Source organism: Natator depressus, chromosome 14, assembly GCF_965152275.1.
Source record: "Natator depressus isolate rNatDep1 chromosome 14, rNatDep2.hap1, whole genome shotgun sequence".
Lineage (NCBI taxonomy): Eukaryota > Metazoa > Chordata > Testudines > Cheloniidae > Natator > Natator depressus.
The window spans coordinates 17387101-17406253 of NC_134247.1; the positions used below are offsets into that span (position 1 = coordinate 17387101).

Sequence of the window (19153 nt, forward strand, 5' to 3'; positions counted from 1 at the left end):
CATTTCTCTGCTGCCAGCAACTATCTGTGAAATCCACAGGCAAAATGTTTCATCCCCCTCTGTTGCTCATCCACACAGAGGACGACAACTTACTAATACTATCAGTTACTCCATCATTTCAAGTGGCATAGGTCTGTGTTGTGGCTCTAAAAGTTCCAACCGTGCTGATGACCCATGTAAGTGTCAATGTAATACCGTATGATGAAATATCTGTGTTTCTGAAAACCTTTTGTAGTGATAAACACCCATTTTTTCATGGTTTGTGTGTATAAAAACATCTGCTGTATTTTCCACAGTATGCATCCGATGAAGTGAGCTGTAGCTCACGAAAGCTCATGCTCAAATAAATTGGTTAGTCTCTAAGGTGCCACAAGTACTCCTTTGCTTTAAAAATAGACATTAGAAGAATATTATGGAGGTTACAAAGTCAAGCACTCAAAAGTTAGGAAATGCCAGAATTAAGCTTGCCTATGCATGGTTAAGGCCCTTGAATGCTGCCCTGGAAAACTGGATTCTATCCATGCCTCTGCCACATCCTGTGTGATGATGGGCAAGTCACTTGAACCAGACTTTTCACAGGTAGTCACTAATGGTATGTTCCCCCTTTTCTGGGTGCCTGACTTCAGACTCTAGGGTCTGATATGCAGAAGTGCTGAGCACTCACAGCTGCAACTGAAGTCAATGGGAGCTGTGCTTTGAACATATAAAGTGCTCTGAAAAAATCAGGTCATAGGGACTCAGTTTGGGCACATGTTAGCCGATGGCCAGGGATGTTTGGTGAGGTGCCAGCTATGCCCGTTTATACCATCCGTGACTTTAACCGCTAGGACGCACTGTCCCTTCGCGGCGGGCAGCCCGGGCTAGGCTGACGGATGCCCCAAGGTCCTAACCACCTGTGACTTTAACTGCTAGAGCTCAGAGCTCCTTCGCAGCGGGCAGTCAACACTGACTGACAGGTGCCCCAATGGCAGCACTAAGAGCCTCTCCACACCCGTGACTTTAACTGCTAGAGCTCAGAGCTCCTTCGCAGCGGGCAGTCAGGATTGACTGACAGGTGCCCCAAGAGTTTGCCCCGTGGAGGCGGCACAACTCAACGCTAGGCTCTTAGTACTCTCACCTAATGGCCAGGCTTTATAGCCAAAACGGCTGAGGTTCTTTAATTGTGTTGGCTGCTTCACAGTAAACCAGAGAAACAAGTCAGGCTTATGCACAAATGGTTACCAAAATTTATTAAACTAGATTCTAATCATGTGGTTACAAAATTGCTAGTGCCTACTTATTTAAATGTAGAGATGTTACACACACAAACAAGTTACAAAACTGAAGCTACAATCCCAAAGAAAGAAAACAAAGTATAGAGCTCTATTTCAAAATATGTGTACACTAAAGATAGGAGATCAGGTGTGGGTGCTTCTTACCCTCCTTGCATCTCTCGATTCCAGCGGTGCCAAGCCAGGATCGGTCACTCAATTCCGCGGAAAGACGAATAAGGGACAAGGCTTAGGGACCCTCTTAGCTGCAGAAGCCTTGGGAGGCTGTCACTTATCTGACCAGCAGATAGATAGTGAAAAGCACTCAAAAATCATGGTGCTGTAGGTCCCCTACTTATACCTCTGTACTCCTTTATTCTCTTTCTCCTTTCTATGCTAAATTGGGGCTGGTCTGTCGGGGTGACGCCAGCTCTCGCAAGAGTAGTTCACACTTGCAAGGGAGAAACAATAAGTTTCGACTACTGGACACTTCTTTTATCAGGGTAAATATTTTCCCACCTAGGATGTTGGTGTGTGTGCATCATGCTGTTTTAGTAGGGGCTAAGAGCCATGTCTGTCACAGCGCCTCTGCCTGCTGTGAGCCCAATTGTTGTATACGTTCCCAGAGGCACATTGTCGCAGCACACCTGTGCTTCTCACAGCTTCAAAGGCTGTGCTGGAGTGCCCTGGTGTTTTGGCTCCCGTGTGTTTCCAGCAATGCTGGTCTGAGGGGGGGGGGCTGGCTGTCTGGCTACAACACACAAAGTTAGTAGACACTTTTAACCTCAATTTCTCTGTGCCTCAGTTCCCCATCTGTAAAATGAAAATAATACTGCCCCCTCACCTGACATGGGCATAGTGGAAATACATTAATTAATATCTGTGAAGCACTCAGATGTTATAATGATAAGTGCCATAGAAAACTCATGAGGAAATTAACAATTCTGTCTTCAGAGTAGGGTTTGAATAGTGTGCAGTAAACCAGGAATAGGGCCACACATGGAAGAATGAAGAAAAAAACTAAATATTGAATAGCAACTCATTAAGCAAGCACCTTCCATCCTGTGCATTGAATGAGGCATACCCATGGGGTGGGGTGGGGTGAAGAACCTGAATTCTGTAATTTCCTTATTTTTGAGCACTTGACTTTGTAACCTTAATAATGTCCTTTTAACCTAGTTTTTGTGTGTAATGTGTACATATATTTCATAAAAAGTCTACTGGATGGTGTTATGGCAGAAATAAGAGCGAGTGCTTATTCATTTTTAATCAGCCATTGGTAGGAGAGCTATTGCATGTATATTGTTAAGAGTCTTCTTTTGTTGAACTATTTATACTGAAATACCTTGAAGGGAACTTTGATTGTGATACCTTTATACATGCTGCAAAGGACCATATTACTCCACAAGTGGACCTGCCAAAGTCAATGGGAGTCACGTACCGTTCAGCATGAGAAGAGGTATAAGAATCTGGCCCATAAAAACAGTAGATAGAAAAGTAGATACAGATATTGATTTATTTCATATTAATGTATCTGGGGGTTTAGGTGCTAGTGAAATCAGTCTGTGAATCCTCCATATACATTGATTTAATGGCTGTGGATGTCTCCTTCTGAGGCATAAATTTTAAAAAAAAAAACAGTTTGTCAGAATATGGAAGTTGTTTTATAAAAAACAGATCATATCATATTTTTTCTATTTTGACAGAAAAATAATCCTCCCATTCCTTCCCCAAATCTATTCCCGGCAATTTTAGGGCCACAATGACATAATTCACCGCTAGAAGTAATAAACAAAAGGGGCAGAGGAAAGCAGTTTAGATTGCTCCCTGCTGTTCCCCAAAGCCTGCCACCCCAGCTCTGCATTAAAGGTCACACCAAAGGTAAATTCCTCATCAATTAAGCAGGTTCCCATTTATCCCACTGGTAGAGAACCTCTAGTTCCCTAGTGTCTCCTTTCACACGTTACCAGACTGAACACGTTTTGTCTGGGCCAAATGAATACTGACCTTTTTTAGTGCATCTTACAGAAAATGGAAAGTATTGGAATAGATTCTATTAATATTATCAGCTGAGGGGAGACTATTATTTGCACAAATTATGTACGTGGAGATTACTACTTTACTTTTGTGCAATTTATTGTGTAATTCAGTTCCATTTTTAAATACATTTTCTGGTTTCTTCCTTCCCCTCCCTAAAATTTGCAGGACGTGTGTGTGTTTAATCACCTTTCCCTTGAAAAAACAACCAAACAAGCACACACACACTATGGGAAACTCTATAGAGAAGAAAATACCAGCCATTCTGTCTGACTGCACAAAGTCAGAGATCCCAGCTTCATTGGGAGGGGAAAGGAGTAGGACACAAGCCATTCAGCAGAAAGCTTTGGACTCCTACTGAAGCCGATAACAGTGCGGATAAACAGTGCCACTGCCAAGAGCTGCAGAACTGATCAGAATACCACAAGCTCATGCAAATGACCTGCAGATCCCCACTAGCTACATGCTAGGTTGGGTGGATAGTAAACTAACTGGGCTGCACTGCAGCTGCAATCCCAAGGAGAAATTCTGGCTGACTCAGACAGGATTCCTCATGTAGCTTCCAGGCAACCATTGTATCACTCCTGGGAAAGATACAGCATGTTTCCCCTGCTACACTCAGTGCCCAGTCTAAAACCCACTCCATTCAATGGGAGCTACAAGTAGCCACCACCTCGAACATTCAGGCCAAACTTTTATTTAGGAGCTTAACTAGGATTTAGGAGTCTGCCTTTAGGGTCTCAGGTTTGAAAATTTTGACCATAAGCTCTGCCTCAGTTCCCGCATCTGTAAAATGTGGAGAATATTTACCAACCTCAGGGGGTGTTGTGAGGTTAATTTAATGTCTGTAAAGCACATGGAGATCCTCTGTTAAGGGCTCTAGAGAAGTGGCTGTTTCTATTTTAATTTGCTCATGAATTTTGTAAGACAAGTGAATAAGCAAATAACCCTTATTGTGTGTGGCTTTTATCCCCTATACTCAGAGGACTGTGATGTGTTTTACTGCTAGAAGCCACATACCTACTTTGGCGTGCCTGAGAATTGTGGGTGTTGAATTTAAAGGTGTTATTATTTTATACATTTTATTTTTCTAACAATCAGCTAATGGCTCCTGGGCAGTCAGAGGAACCCAACCCCTAACCATGATCTTTATTGGTCAGTCTAGTTCCTCCTCCCAATACCAATATCGGGCCTAATCCTGTTGGTGAAAATGCAGTGCTTACGGTGGTCTAAAAAAAGTGCTGGGTTCCTCTGTCATAATTTGCAAGCAGCAGCTTTGGTCAGACAGTGCTTGAAATGCAGCCCTCAGAAACCTGGCTTGATCTTTAATTAAAATTTTTTTTTTTGCCAAGTCTGTAACCCCCTGTGGCCCTCCCCCCCAGCACTGAATACATGACAAAACCCTTACCAACGTCAATCAAGGGACTCTTTTAACAGGCTACTGTAACCACCTTAGGTATCTGTAAGTAACAAAGAAAAGGCCATTCTAATTAAAAGTGTGGGTAGCTGTTGAACGATAAGTGATTCTGTTCTGGCTCTTACCAGGCTGATGGATAGGCAGGTGTAGCTGAGCATTTTCCAGAGTAAAATAAAACCCAATATGATGATACTTACAGCAACCAATTAAAATGTTCTCCCATTCCCCCAACTGTAGAAGAAAATACTGGATTTTTTTCATTTGTATGCATTTATTCCTTTATTGTTCTGTGAATGCTAATGGGAATCAATAAAGTCATTCATTCTGAACCGCTTCTCACATGTGATATGACAAGCACCGTGGAATATGAGTTAAGGCTGGAGGATAAAACTGAATTTTTATCCTGAACCCTCGTTTTGCTGGCTCCTCTGGGTTTAAGTCAGTCCTTGCCACAGATTTCATGGCATCTTTTGTGTGGGTGGGTGATGGTTTCGTTAATCATAGCTTGCACTGAGGCAACCCCTCTGGGTAATGTTAACAGATACTGCCTGTGGTAAAGTATGGGAGGGGGCGGAGGGCAAATTTCACTAAGAGTCACTGAAGTTGCAGGAACTTCAGATAATTAGCAGCGAATATAAATCCCCAAAGCTGTACATACAGTGTACTTCACCATTCAAGAGGCTCAGCTGTCTCAAGTAAATACTCTTCTCATCCCTTAGGCTGGGCATCTGCAGCAGGCGGAGCATGATTAATTGTTCACATGTGTGGGAGGATGAAAGCAGAAGGTCTGTCTGGCAGAATCTGCCCTCATGAATATTCATCAGGGGAATTTACAACAGCTGGGAAGCATGTTTGTATCTGGAGAAGATGCAGGTGGGGTTAATGGAGCAAATGGAATGAAACATGTTAGGTACCTTAGACACTTTTGTGTGATGGCTTCTTGACAGGGGTTACTAGGGAGGGGAATATTGGTACTTCTGGGGAGGCAGTTGCTGAAAATGGAATGTTATTTATCAGGGCCATTATATATCAAATGGAATGAAGTTAAGAAGAGGGGAATGCAGGCTGAATATAAAGGGAAAACTTCTTGAGAGAAGTTGGACTGTGGGATTGTCTCCAAATGGGAATGCAGGAAGCCCCATCCCTGGAGCCATTTCAAGCTAGGCTGAACAAAACATTAGAACAAGCCTCAAATGCCATGGGGATTGAACTAAATTGCATGTTTTTTAATTAATTTTTAAATAAGTGCAAGGTGCCACTGCTCTAAAGACTGAAACTCTCATATATGTACCCTTTTAACTAGAGATAGACCTGAAATAAAATCATCTGTCTGAACATGTCTAGCCTATGTGGCTGTTTGAAATCTGAATATTGTAAATGGTCCGTTTCTTTATAATAGGTAGAACAAAACCCTAGATTCAAGCAGCCCCAAACTTCGGGGTGTTTGAAAGCTGCATGAGAAGTCTGTGGCTTGGTACCATCACAATTGGTAAGAAGACTAATACTCCTTCCATTGCATTAGGAGGGGTCCCTGTACTGAGGAGCTGTATCCAGACTTGCCGTATCCAAGAACGGCATGTGAACATGCACTAACTGGGGATGAATGAACAGGTTTGGATAAAAGAACATTCCATGCAGAACCTTTACCCGTTTCTATAACCAAATCAGTTTGAGGGCTTGAAATCGTCAGTATTTTTTCACGTCTGGCTTTTGACTGGCCCACAAAGCTTGTTCTCATGAAAGTCCCAGTCCAGTCATGCAGAGTCGGGAGGCTCAGATAATTCAGAGACACTTCAGCAAAGTTTCTGAACCTCTGGACTCTTCTGTGAGCTAAACCCAAACTCCGAACATGTGGAGGTTTGTTGCAAAAAATGTATTTTTAAAGCTCCGTGCTGACCTGGAAAGATAGAGAGAAGAGAGCTTGGTGGAGAGGTCTGAAACTGGCTTCCCACTCACTGATCCAACAGACCCCAAGCCTACTGATCTTCTGTGCGTGTCATAAGACATAACAGCTTAAAGATACCCCTCCCTTTTAGATTCCTGACACGGATTTTGAAACAAAGAAAGAAGCTAACCCCAGAGGGGAGACGTGCAGTGTAAAATGTTTTTTCTAAATTGTGGAATAGACTAATAGTGACTGATTTTTGAACCTGTTGGCCAAGGTCACTTTCTTCCTTTTCCTCATTCTGAATGCATGAGCATGTGCCGTGTTGTTGTAGCTGTGTTGGTCCCAGGATATTAGAGAGACAAGGTGGGTGAAGTAATCTCTTTTATTGGGCCAACTTCTGTTAGTTAGAGGGAGACAAGCTTTTGAGCTCACACAGACCTGAAGAAGAGCTCTGTGTAAGCTCTAACACTTGTCTCACTTGCATTAGAATATATCTTTCAGTGCTAATGACATGGCAGGTGGGTGCAGGGTATTGTGTATAGGGGTTGAAACACAGCATTGGGAGTCAGGATTTCTGAGTCTTTTTACTAGCTCTGCCCGTCTCACGCAATGACTCAGAAATGTCACTGTTTAAGCAGAGAGGGAACTCTGATCCTCCAGCGTGTCCTTCATTTTGCAACCAATTCTGGAAATGGTAGCGATTCCCAGTAAGGTTACATAACATTGATCCTGACTGCTAGGATTACAATGGGCATCCACAATACTTTGCATGATCTCACTTTTGCCTTAAGGAGTTGTGCCATGAAGTGTGGAAGTGATACACAGACAACAGCACTGCTGCAGTATTTGCCAAGGAGTGCAATGTCTGGACCCAGAGCAATACTGCACCCAAATCAGGCTGGCTGGTTTAAATGCACTGCATCATTGCAACTTGCCCTGCTTCAGTCTCACCAACGCAACAGTGTAATTTTCTAACTAAGGCGAGGTTATTGTGTGACTCTAATGGGGCACTGGCCCTTTAAGGCCAGAGGTGGTAGTTACCCTGTTGCATGTTTCCAGGGAAAGTGGATGAAAGCCGTGAAGTAGTCCTTTGGAGCAAGGAAGCCGGTCCTGGGGAACAGTTAGGCCTGGATCCACAAAGGGACTTAGGTATTGTAATGCTGCGTTGTGTCACATCTAACATTTAGGGGCCTAGAAAATCACAGGCACACACCATCATCCACAAAGTCTGTGTTAGGTGCCTAGGAATAGGATCCACAAAAGCTAGCATGCTAAGTGGGGAGCCACCTAAGCTAGCCAATGGGAGAGAGTTCGGCACCTATCTCTATTAGATACCACCAATGAAAACCTGTCTCCTGGAGTCAGGTGACTTAGGCGCCTAAGCAGTTTATTGTGAGAATGAGTTAGGAACCTGCCTCACTCCATACCGAACGGCCAGAGGAGGAGGAGATGGGGGTGGTGCTCACCTTATAACTTTAAGCCTCGTGGTTACAGCATTCACCTGAGAAGTGGGAGATCCCTCCTCCAATCACTCTTTCATTATTTACCCATAGTGGACCAGCTTCAGCAGGAAAGATTGAGGGAGTCCCACATCAGAATATCCCATAGCTCAGTGATTAGAGCACTTTCCTAAGAAGTTAGAGACCTCTGTTCAAATCCTTCCTTCCCCCTTATAGAAAGGGGGTAATTGAACTTGGATCTCCCATATCCGAAGTGAGTGCTCTAACCACTGAGTTAGAAGGTGGGCTGTACCACTGTTGCTGCCAGCAGCCTGATTTTGAATGGGACCCAATCCAGTAGGTGGCTTCTGAGCATACCAGTTTGGGCCCTATACATCACTTAGGTGTTTGGCTGCCCTTCTTTCCCTGGTTTGTGAATTGCTCTGAGGCTTAGGTGGGAGATAAGTGTCCAGATATCTAGACTGAGGCAGCAGTGCACATGGCCAGAGGCAAAAACAGGCACTGCAGGAACTCTTATCCTGAAAACATAGATGCTTAGTGAGTTTAGGTGCCTACAGGGTTCATTTAAGGGAATGGACAAGACCCAGCCATCCCTGCCTATCCTGGGCTGCTCTTTGCATGTCCTCTATGTTGTGAAGTCCCATAAGTTTTCCCTTTCTAGTATTTGGAGGAGGCATTCTTTTTTTCTGGCCCTGCTTGCATGTTCCTGCAGCTGCCAAATGGCACGCCTGCCGTGGCAGATGCTCTGGCTTTATTCTTAAGATATGTCCCAAATTTTTCCATCTTCTTTTCTGGATAACTTCAGCGATAAGGGTTGTTGACTCTGTTATAAATTAATTCCATTTAATTCTAGTATTTTTCTGAGGCATCCTTTCAAAGGCATTTAGACATCTGTCTGTACCTTTGGTTGATTTCCAGCTTTCACATCCAGATGTTAAAATGAAAGTAACATTTGAGTTAAAGATTCATACTTTGGTCTGTAGGTTGCAGATGTTCAATGACCAAAACTTGTTTATGTTGGTGAATGCAGCTGACACTATGCCAATTCATGGCATCATTTCTTTGTGGACATCGCCATTTGGTTATACGTTATTGCCAAGGTATGAGAATTGACTCACTTCTTCTATTCCTTTGCCTTCTAACGTAATGCTTGAGTTGGGAGTTGAATTGTGATGACAGCTTGGAAATATGAAATTGCTTATCCTATACTTTAATATGAGTGTTCTCATTCAGAGGGCCTAATTAGAGGGCTGAATTTTCAGAAGTGCTGAGCATCAACAGATGCCATTGACTTTAATTGGAGTTATGGGTGTTCAATACCTCTGAAAATCAGAAGAGTAGTTTGGGGGGTTAATTTAATGACCAAAGCACAGCATGGGGTCTTAAGCCACTGACTCATTAACTGATGGGGACTGCATGGCTAAAGCATGATATAATACTCATAAAATTTAGGGGATAATTTCTGGTCTTAATCAGACTATTTTTTGGCAAAGTTACAACATAATTAGGAAGTGCTAATTCATAATAAAGAACCTTATGAATTAGGTAGATCCATCACTTAGTCTCAATTATAAATCAGAATAAACACAGAACTTCACTGCAAGTGTCATCTGCTCAAAACAGCATGGCAGGATTTTCTGTATATAACTCTGGGTATCTGGAATTTCTGAATTATTTTTGTAATTCCTAGACTACAAGGATGTATCTTTTACAGCCTGCCTCCAACAGAATAATGCACTATGGACTAGAGAGATCATAGACAACATGTCAGTAACAACTCTATAGTTATGAGGGATTCCTCCCACCCCCCACTGCAAACCCAAATACGACTGCAGAAGCATATGGGGCCATTAACAGCCTGCAGGGTCCAGGGGAGATTTACTCATAGATTCATGGATTCCAAGGCCAGAAGGGACAATTGTGATCACCTAGTCTGACCTCCTGTGTAACACAGACCAACAAACTTCCCCAAAGTAATTCCTGCATCATACCTTTTAGAAAAACATCCCGTCTTGATTTAAAAATTGACAAGTGATGGAGAATCCACCCCCACCATTGATAAATTGCTCAGTGTTAATTACTCTTACTGTTAAAAATTTACACTTTATTTCTAGTCTGAATTTATCTAGCTTCAACTTCCAGCCATTGCATTATTATACATTTCTCTGCTCTATTGAAGAGCGTATTATCATTATTTGTTCCCCATGTAGGTATTTACAGACTTTTATCAAGTCACCCCTTAGCCTTCTCTTTGTTAAACTAAATAGATTAAGCTCCGGAGTCTATCACAATAAGGCACACTTTCTAATCCTTTAGCAATTCTCATGGTTCTTCTCTGAACCCTCTGCACTTTATCAACATCCTTCTTGAATTGTTGACACCAGAACTGGACATAGTATTCCAGCAGCAGTCACACCAATGCCAAATACAGAGGTGAAATAACCTCTCTCTTCCTATTCAAGATTCCCATATATGCATCCCAAAATCTCATTAGCCCTTTTGGCCACAGCAGCTCACTGTGCCCCCAAACCTTTTGCAGAGTCACTGCTTTCCAGTGTGTGAGTCCCCCACCACACTGTAAGTATGGCTTATGTTCTATGTTCCTTTCTATGTTCCTAGATGCATACATCTACATTTAATTATATTGCAATGCATATTGTTGCTTGTGCCCAACTTACCAAGTGATCCAGATCGCTTTGTACCAGTGACCTGTCCTCTTCCTTATTTAGCACTCCCACAATTTTGGTGTCATCGGTAAACTTTATCAGTCATGATTTTGTTTTCTGCCAGGTCACTGATAAAAATGTTAAATAGCATAGGACTAATAACTGATCCCGGTGGGACCCCACTAGAAACACACTAGCTTGATGATGATTCCCCACTCACACTTACATTTTGAGATTTATCAGTTAGCCAGCTTTTACTCAATTTAATGTGTACCATAATGCTGAAATGGGATGACAGGGAATGGATCACCTGATAATTGCCCTGTTCTGTTCATTTCCTTTGAATCATGTGACATTGGCCACTTTCAGAAGACAGGATACTAGGCTAGATGGACTATTGGTCTGACCCAGTATGGCCATTTTTTATGTTCTTATGTTAATTTAATATTATTGTACTTTTTTAATAAAAAAAAGTGGTACCCATGTGGTACCCAGTCAAATGCCTTAAAGAGGTCTAAGTATATTACAGCAACACCATTACCTTTATCAACCAAATTTGTAATCTCACCAAAAAAGATATCAAGTTAATTTGACAGGATCTAGTTTCCATAAACCCATGTTGATTGGCATGTATTATATTACCCTCCTTTAATTCTTTAAGTCCCATATTAGCCACTCCATTTTCTTGCCCAGGATTGATGTCAGACTGTCAGACCTATAATTACCTGGATCATCCTAGGCACCATGTAGGGCCACAATATGGGCTTCCCACAAATCCCAACATAAGAGATGTTCCCGGGGCAGTGCTGTAGTCCCACAGGCAACCTCCAGGGCTGATCTAAGTTACACTGGGGGTCATTTTGGCCCCCATAGGAGCCAGAATTGGGAGTGTTCCAAGTTAACTTAAAGCCACCTTTGTCCCCCGTATCCTTGTGCTGCACCTCCAGGAAGCACAGCACAGAATTTCAGCTAAATAGTTAATGCTGAGCTAGAATGGTTAGTTTAAGGGCCTTCTCCTACTCCCACTGAACTCAATGGCATAAATCTCTGAGGTCTATAGGTAGGTTCAAGCTTACTGCAGCAGAAACGTACCTTTGGGGCTAAAGCTTCTTGTGTTTGACCTCAGGTCATAAATTAATTTTTAGGGAAAAGTCTAAAAATGCGTTCAGCATTAATACTTTGAAGTCAGACTCTGCAGAATGGGAGAGGAAGTGTCAATTCAGCTTTGAAACTGTTCTGCCACTGAGAGGCATGGTGTCCATGACCAAATTTCAGCTCCCTCTTTTATGCACCCTGATGTATGCCTTTTTCTAGCTGGCTACCAGCCTCTATTCTAGCCATAGCTGCATAAATACAGGGCTTGATCCTGCTAAACGTAGCATCCATAGTGAAAATGAGAAATCCCGTTGACATCACCATGTCTAGTAGTAAGTGTTTACAGGACCGGGCCTCTAACCAAGATTTTCTGAAATAAAACAATGAAATTACACACCCCAAAGCAGCTATAGCCTGTGGCTGATTTTATTCATTGCACTTGGAAACTGGTACAAATGAAACAAAGGCCACTCACAACTCATTCACCACCGAAGTTGCTGTTAGTTACAGGAAGTGGCCAAACTCACCATTGGTGTAATTCTCATGACTTCAGTGGAGTTGTGCCAAGGGTGAATTTGATGCAGTGTTATAATATAAAGCAGCAGGTGTGCATGGTACAATCAGAGGGCAGTAATAAAGTTTATAATTTACTTGGCTGCTACAAGGGAAAGTGTCATTGAACTGCAAAGTATTATAACTGTTTACAATTATTAATGTATTGTCCCATAACCCCCCCTCGGAGATGGGTGGGTAGGAAGGTGTTATAGCAAGCTGTCTAATAACTGCACTACTTCCCTCTATTGTGTACGCCCAGAACATCTCTGCTGTGTCATAGGCCCTGTACGGCTAAGTGGGTGTCCTTTTGGAGCAGGAGGGTCTGAATTCTTATGCTGGCTGTTACTGGAAATCTCTGGATAGCCTCAGGATGTAGCCTTGTGATAGTCATAGATAAGATGGCCATAACATTATCCTCCTACTCCAGGTGGGGAAACTGCAGCAGGGCGCAGAAGTGACTTGTCCAAGGTCCCATCCCCCTTCCAGGGGTGGGAAGCGAGAAGCCAGGAGCCGCGGGGCCAGTCCCACGCTGCTCTACGGAACCATTTATATAGAGGGGGTGCTGAAAGCGATTGAGCCAAACTGGAAACCCTGGATAATGGAAACCTCTTCAAACCAGGGGGTGCTACTGCAGCCCCACCCGCCTAGTTCCATCCCCTAGGCCCTGCTCTCAGCGCTACTCCACGCTGCCCTCCCCCGGATGTTTTATGGGGGTGCAGGGTGCCCCTTGCTTCACCCCACTTCCAGCCCTTGAAGTTCTGGGGGTGTCCAGGGCCTGGGGGGGGCGCTACCCTGGGGCTGACCCCCAGGCTCACCTCGCCTCCCCTTACTACTGGGTCCTACGTCCAGTCCGGTAGGGCGCCCCCTCAGCGCAGCTTCCCGCCCACTGGCTGGGCCCAGCGCTGGTGTCTGCCGTCGCCGGCCGCGGGGTCACGTGTCGCGCGGGGCCCTGGGTGAGCTTGGCGCAGCCCGGCAGGGGCTGGAGCCGTTGCTGGCCCTTTAAGGCGGCTGGGAGGACCGCAACTTCCGCGGGCCGCTCTTGGTTAACGCTTTTGGGCAACTTCCTCAGCAGCACCTTTCTAGCCGCCGGCTCCGCCTTCTCTACGGCTTCCTCTCCTTGGCCTTTCCTTTGCGGCCGCGCGAGCCCAAACGGCGGCCGGGTCGCTGGCGGGGGGGTCTGGAGCCCCCGGCCTCCTTCCCCTCCCCGGGGCCGCCAGTGGAGGCCAGCGAGGGGTGGGGTGTTCGTGGGGAGGGTGGATAATGGGAGCCAGTGAGTGAGATGGGGGGTGTAGTAGGGACTGGGGGCCGGGAAGGGAGGTGGGGGGGGGGATGGGGTGTATGTGTGTGTGGGGGTAAATCAGGGGGGCCGGGAAGGGAGGTGGCGGGGGGAAGTGTGGGCAGGGGGGGGATGGGGTGTATATGTGTGGGGGGTAAATCAGGGGGGCCGGGAAGGGAGGTTGTGGGGGGAATTGTGGGCAGAGGGGGGGATGGGGTGTATGTGTGGGGGGGTAAATCATGGGGGGCCGGGAAGAAGTGTGGGTAGAGAGGGGGGATGGGGTGTATGTGGGAGGGTAAATCATGGGGGCTGGGAAGGGAGTTTGCGGGGGTTAGTGTGGGAAGAGGGGCATGGGGTGTATGTGGGAGGGTAAATAATGGGGGCATAGTGAGGGTGTTGTGGGGTGTAGTGTGGGCCGTCAAGGGGCATGGGGTATATGTGGAGAGGGTGAATAGTGGGACTAGTGAGGGGGGTTGGGTGTAGTGGGTGAAGCAAGGGGGATGGGGTGTATGTGGGGAGGGTGAATAGTGGAGGCCAGCGAGGGGATGGGGTGTATGTGGGGAGGATGAATAATGGGGCCCAGCTAAGGGAGGTTGGGGGGTGTAGTGTGGGTAGAGGGGGATTGGAATGTAATGTAGGGAAGGTGAATAGTGGGACTAATGAGGTGGTTTGGGTGTAGTGGGTGAAGCAAGGGGGGTGAGGTGTATCTGGGGTGGGGTGTATGTGGGGAGGGTGAATTGTGGGGGCAGAGACGGGGGTTGGGGGTGTAGTGAGGGCAGAGAGGGGGATTGGAGGAAATGTACATGGGTGTGTGATATGGGGGTGAGCAAGAGGGATGGGAGTAGGAAGTAGGGATGCCTTATTCTAAGTCTAGGCTCTGGATCTCACTGAGCCACTGGCCCCCTGTATTACTCAGTTTCTGTTGATAGGGTATGTTGGCCCTTAGCTATCTTTCAGGGGTTTAGCTGGGTTACAGAATCAGTGGATGCCATGTTGTGCCCTGATGCCTGCAGCATGGTGGTTTTTGTAGCACAGATGGAATGAGGCATTTTGGTAAGTAGAGTGGAGATGAAAGCTGACTTGCCCTCACAGGCAATGAGAGAGGTTAATTGTCTACCTACTGTGACTGACTCTTTCTCTCTGCTATTCTGGTTTTGGTCTCTGATCATGTGTCTCCAAATTTCTTGGCAGGGTTTACTCTCCATTGCCTAAATGAAGGAACAATTTCCACCTCCGTCTTGGATTGTACTGGGGCTAGGGTGCATTAAATCCATTTCTGGTGGTGCTACTGATGTGAGGTAACTGTTTAACCATTTAATTAAAGTTTGATTTAGGATTTGCTGTTCTTTCCTTGGCAAGAGGCAATTGTACAGAAGCACAGGAGGTTGGCAGGCTTTGTAGAAAGCACAGGGTCTGGGAGAAGGCTGCTGTGTGGCTGGGCCCTTGGTGACACAGCCTTGTACCAGCCAGCTTGATCTCTTGCCCTAGAATAATCCTACGCAGACTCCTTTCTAGAGTTTGCCCTGTGCAGTAGCAGGTGTGAGCATTCTTGCAGCATTTTGGTGGTCATGTATGATACTGCATACAAAATCTTTCCAGTTTAAGTCAAAGAAAAATGTATGGTTTACATAGTCACAGTTCTTCTTTATTCAGTATTAATCTCTGTTCTGAATTTTAAAACTCTGAGAGGTTATATGTAATGGGACCTAACAGCAAGATGAAAGAGTCATTGCCTGACAAACAAGCTCTACAGGTTTAATAATCAAACTTAATTTTTATAGATCACATTTTTCATTTTCTTTAACACTGCTGATTTCCAAGTACCAATAGAAATCTGTGGATTTGGATTCTCCCATGTAGAATTTAATCCCTGGCTATTTATCTTAAATTTAAGATTTAATTTAAAAAATAAGCGTTTTACTTTCTGATTATATCCCTGTGTGTTGACATCTTAAGTGGATCTGCAGACAATAGACATGGGTGCTGTTAATTGTCTGCATGTGTCTCAATAGGAATATAATGCTGGAGCCTGATGATTTGCTATGGTTTGTGTGGAAGTTCATACTTTCCCCTGCTAGTCATTCAGTTAGTGCAGTGTTTCCGGAATGCTTCCAGCCCAGCCTATGCTGACTCTATAACAGTGTTAGTATGAATCATATTTTAAAACAGTGCAGCTTGCATTGTTCCTTTGCCAGTATAAATAGAACCTAACTCCCTTTCCTTCTACTCCATTATAGCCAGCATAATAAGCAGAACAGTGGCTTTTTGAGAGTCAATAATATGATTAACCCTGTACAGTACCTAGACAAAAACAAGGTCCCTGCCTCAAAGGGGTTGGGGGGGGGGACTTATAAGCAGACAGACAATATCCCAGTTTACTGAATGAAGGCCTGAATTCTAATGTTTTTTTAAAAACTCAGTTTGTTGGGTCGTCATTGAAGGTTTCATGAGGGAAGAGTGCTTTAAGGAAGGATTTGAATAGTCAGAGTAGCTGTTGAGTGCCCAAGTGTGGAGGATTGTCTTTGGCATGAGAACCACACACTTCGAAAGCGAGAGCCAGGAAAAAGGGTTAATGACACTGCTTCTCATATGCTGTTAGAGGACATGACCCTAAACAGTGAATGTGCCTCCTTGAGGACACCAGAAGGCCAACTGGGAGGCCTTTGGTCTCCTGGTTTAACATCTCAAAGTCTTCCCTGAATCCTGGGTAAGGTTAATGTAAAACATCCACTATTGCAACTGACTAGCAGAAGGAAAACCCGGTAGAACCTCAGTCATGAGAGTTAAAGTTCCAGCTAACCTCCTACCCTTCCGTTAACTGACCTGCACAGTGATGCTACATCTTTTCACTTGAGACTGCTCTTTAGCCCCATAGTGGCTCAACCAAGGAGATGTAAGGCTTGTCCACACTTGAAAGTTAGTGCAGGTGAAGACAGAACGTGAACCTAAAGCGCAGTCGTTGTTCCTGACCAGCAGCTGCACGTGTGAACATTCTTATTCCAGAACAAAAGTCCTTCGCTTCTCTTTAGTTTAACCACTGTGAATTAAGCTAAATGGGAACAAGGCATTCCTGTTCCAGAGTGAGTGTCCACACATGGAGGTGACCAGGAATAACTCTGTGTAGATATACCTATAATAAACAACACAGGTGCAGAAAACATGTAACAAATTAACAGGTGTCTGTAGATTTGGTGAACTGGGTATTAAAATCCTCGCAGAGAGGCAGAGCCCACATAGGTGCCAAAAGTTAGGCTTGTCAGTACTCCCCTAAAGGAAACTCCTGCTGCTTTCTCAAGGCTTAATTGCTACTAGACACTTGGTTCCCCTTGAGGGTGGTGATAGAAACGCAGCAGAGTCTGGGTTGGGAAGCAAGATTGAGTGTTCCTTAATCATTTTAGGGTATCAGTTTGACCCGGTTGGTTGGTTGGTTGCTGGCTGACACAACCTTTGTATTTGTTGGAGTCTTGGTGGCTTAGAGGTGTCTCACTACATTGACTAAAACAGGCCTTTGAGCCCTTTTGAACAGTCAGTTGCTGCAACAATTGGCCCATCACAAGTTAATAAAATAGTAGTTCTCCCTCAACAGAAGGTGGCATTAATTAGAGGCAACCATTTTGTTGAAATAGGAGGAGAATTGGAGACCACTGGTTTCTCCAGGTGAAGAAGTGTCAAGTGGCCTCTTGGCAGTGCTGTAGCAAGGAGAATTACCTTCCCTTTCCAGGCAAAGCATTAAATTATGAATCTTTAGGAACTGGGACACCTCAAAACCAGTGTTAAGACTGAATGATTAGTGGTCTTTTTTCATAATAATGTAATATTGATAATCATAATGTAACTTATCTGGCACTTGCCTTTTTGGATGTACTCTGTATACATTACTTGATTTGTGGCAAGTAAATGGATACTCTTCCAGATTGCAGTAAAATAAAATTGATATACTGCAAAGTAACTGCTAACTTAAATACCCAGCGCTTGTCATATTTTCCTAAAATAAATCAAGAAAGCAGCTGGCTTAATCTGTCTGCTTTTTCACTGAGATTCATAGCAAAGTTTCAGCAAATACTACAGAATCGATCTTTGGCTATCTGTCCCTCTTTTCTTTTTCTTTTAAATAACCTAGGCGTTTGGGAAGTCTGGTATTAATCAGACAATGTACAACCAGGTATAAGTTTAATGTTCTAAACAAATACTATATCTCCTGTTGTGACTATAATAGTGATGAGACCTGACACATCCATCTGACACAACAGTCCAGTAGAGACCAGGAGAAAAGTGTTATCACTCGAATAACTTCTTAATCAATGTGTCACCAGGCATGTGTATTGCAGTTCTGAATAGCTGAAGCACAGTAGGATTTTAAAAAGTCCCTAAATGATCTAGGAGCACAAATCCCACCCTAATCTGCAGGTGATGGTCTAGTGCCCTCAGCTTCATCTCTAGTAAGTCTGCAACTAAGTTCTAGTTAAAATTAAATGATACTCCTAAAATATAGAAACATCTAACTGCAAAATGGCTTTTGACTCTCTTAAATGTGATTAATTTATGACACTGTCCCTGACTAACAGCTAGGCTCTCTTATCTAGGTGCTCCATAGTATAAAGATAAAATTCTGCTGATTTAGAAACTGGCTGATGCCTCCTGGGTAACTATTTATTCAGAAGTAGCTAAAAATGTCTATCCAGAACTTTAGTTGCAAGCACTGGAATTAGACATATAAATTAGGGCTAATAAAGTACAAGATTATAGGCTTCCAGTTGACCAGGAGAGGGCAGTGTAATGGAATCTCGGACAGCAGTTAGTGAACTCTTCACTTGTCTGCTATTATATTAAGGGTGGGCAAATTTTTTGGCCTGAGGGCCACATCGGGGTTGCAAAACTATATGGAGGGCTGGGTAGGGAAGGCTGTGCCTCCCCAAACAACCTGGCCCCCTCCCACTTCCCGCCCCCTGACTGCCCCCCTCAGAATCCCCAACTCATCCAGCCCCCCTTGTCCCCTGACCACCCCTCGCCCCCCCGGACCTCCAACGCCTCCCTGTCCCCTGACTGCCCCCCCGGGGCTCCCTGCCCCCTTACCATGCCGGAGCCAGCCACACCCCCGTGCTGCCCGGCAGGAGCAGTGGGTCAGAGAGCTGGCAGCACGGTGCGCTGAGGCTGTGGGAGAGGGGCCAGAGGCTAGCCTCGCCATCCAGGAGCTCAGGGGCAGGGCAGGACGGTCCTGCGGGCCAGACGTGGCCCACGGGCTGTAGTTTGCCCACTTCTGTATTATATTGATTAACATGCTCTGTTCAGTTTTCTTGCTCTAAAAGGCTCTTTCCTTTGAGCTGGCAAATGCTGCTCTTCCCTGGTGTACAAACCAACATGAATCATATAATATCAGGGTTGGAAGGGACCTCAGAAGGTCATCCAGTCCAACCCCTGCTCAAAGCAGGACCAATCCCCAGCTAAACCATCCCAGCGAGGGCTTTGGTCAAGCCTGACCTTAAAAACCTCAAAGGATCAAAGACACACT

The 19153-nt window shown here is 44.7% G+C and overlaps 1 protein-coding gene and 1 non-coding gene across 8 annotated transcripts in view; both read left to right on the top strand.

Annotated features, from left to right (window-relative positions):
- Positions 1–14438: 14438 nt before the first annotated feature.
- SEC14L1 (SEC14 like lipid binding 1) overlaps positions 14439–19153 on the top strand; it is a 94877-nt gene continuing 90162 nt past the window's right edge. For all 7 annotated transcript variants that reach the window (XM_074971611.1, XM_074971616.1, XM_074971612.1 and 4 more), the window contains exons 1-2: positions 14439–14697; positions 14836–14942. The gene's annotated coding sequence lies outside the window, so the exon portion shown is untranslated. The remainder of the gene's footprint in view (positions 14698–14835; positions 14943–19153) is intronic.
- LOC141999110 (small Cajal body-specific RNA 16) lies at positions 15053–15234 on the top strand. Its single transcript, XR_012641969.1, has one exon.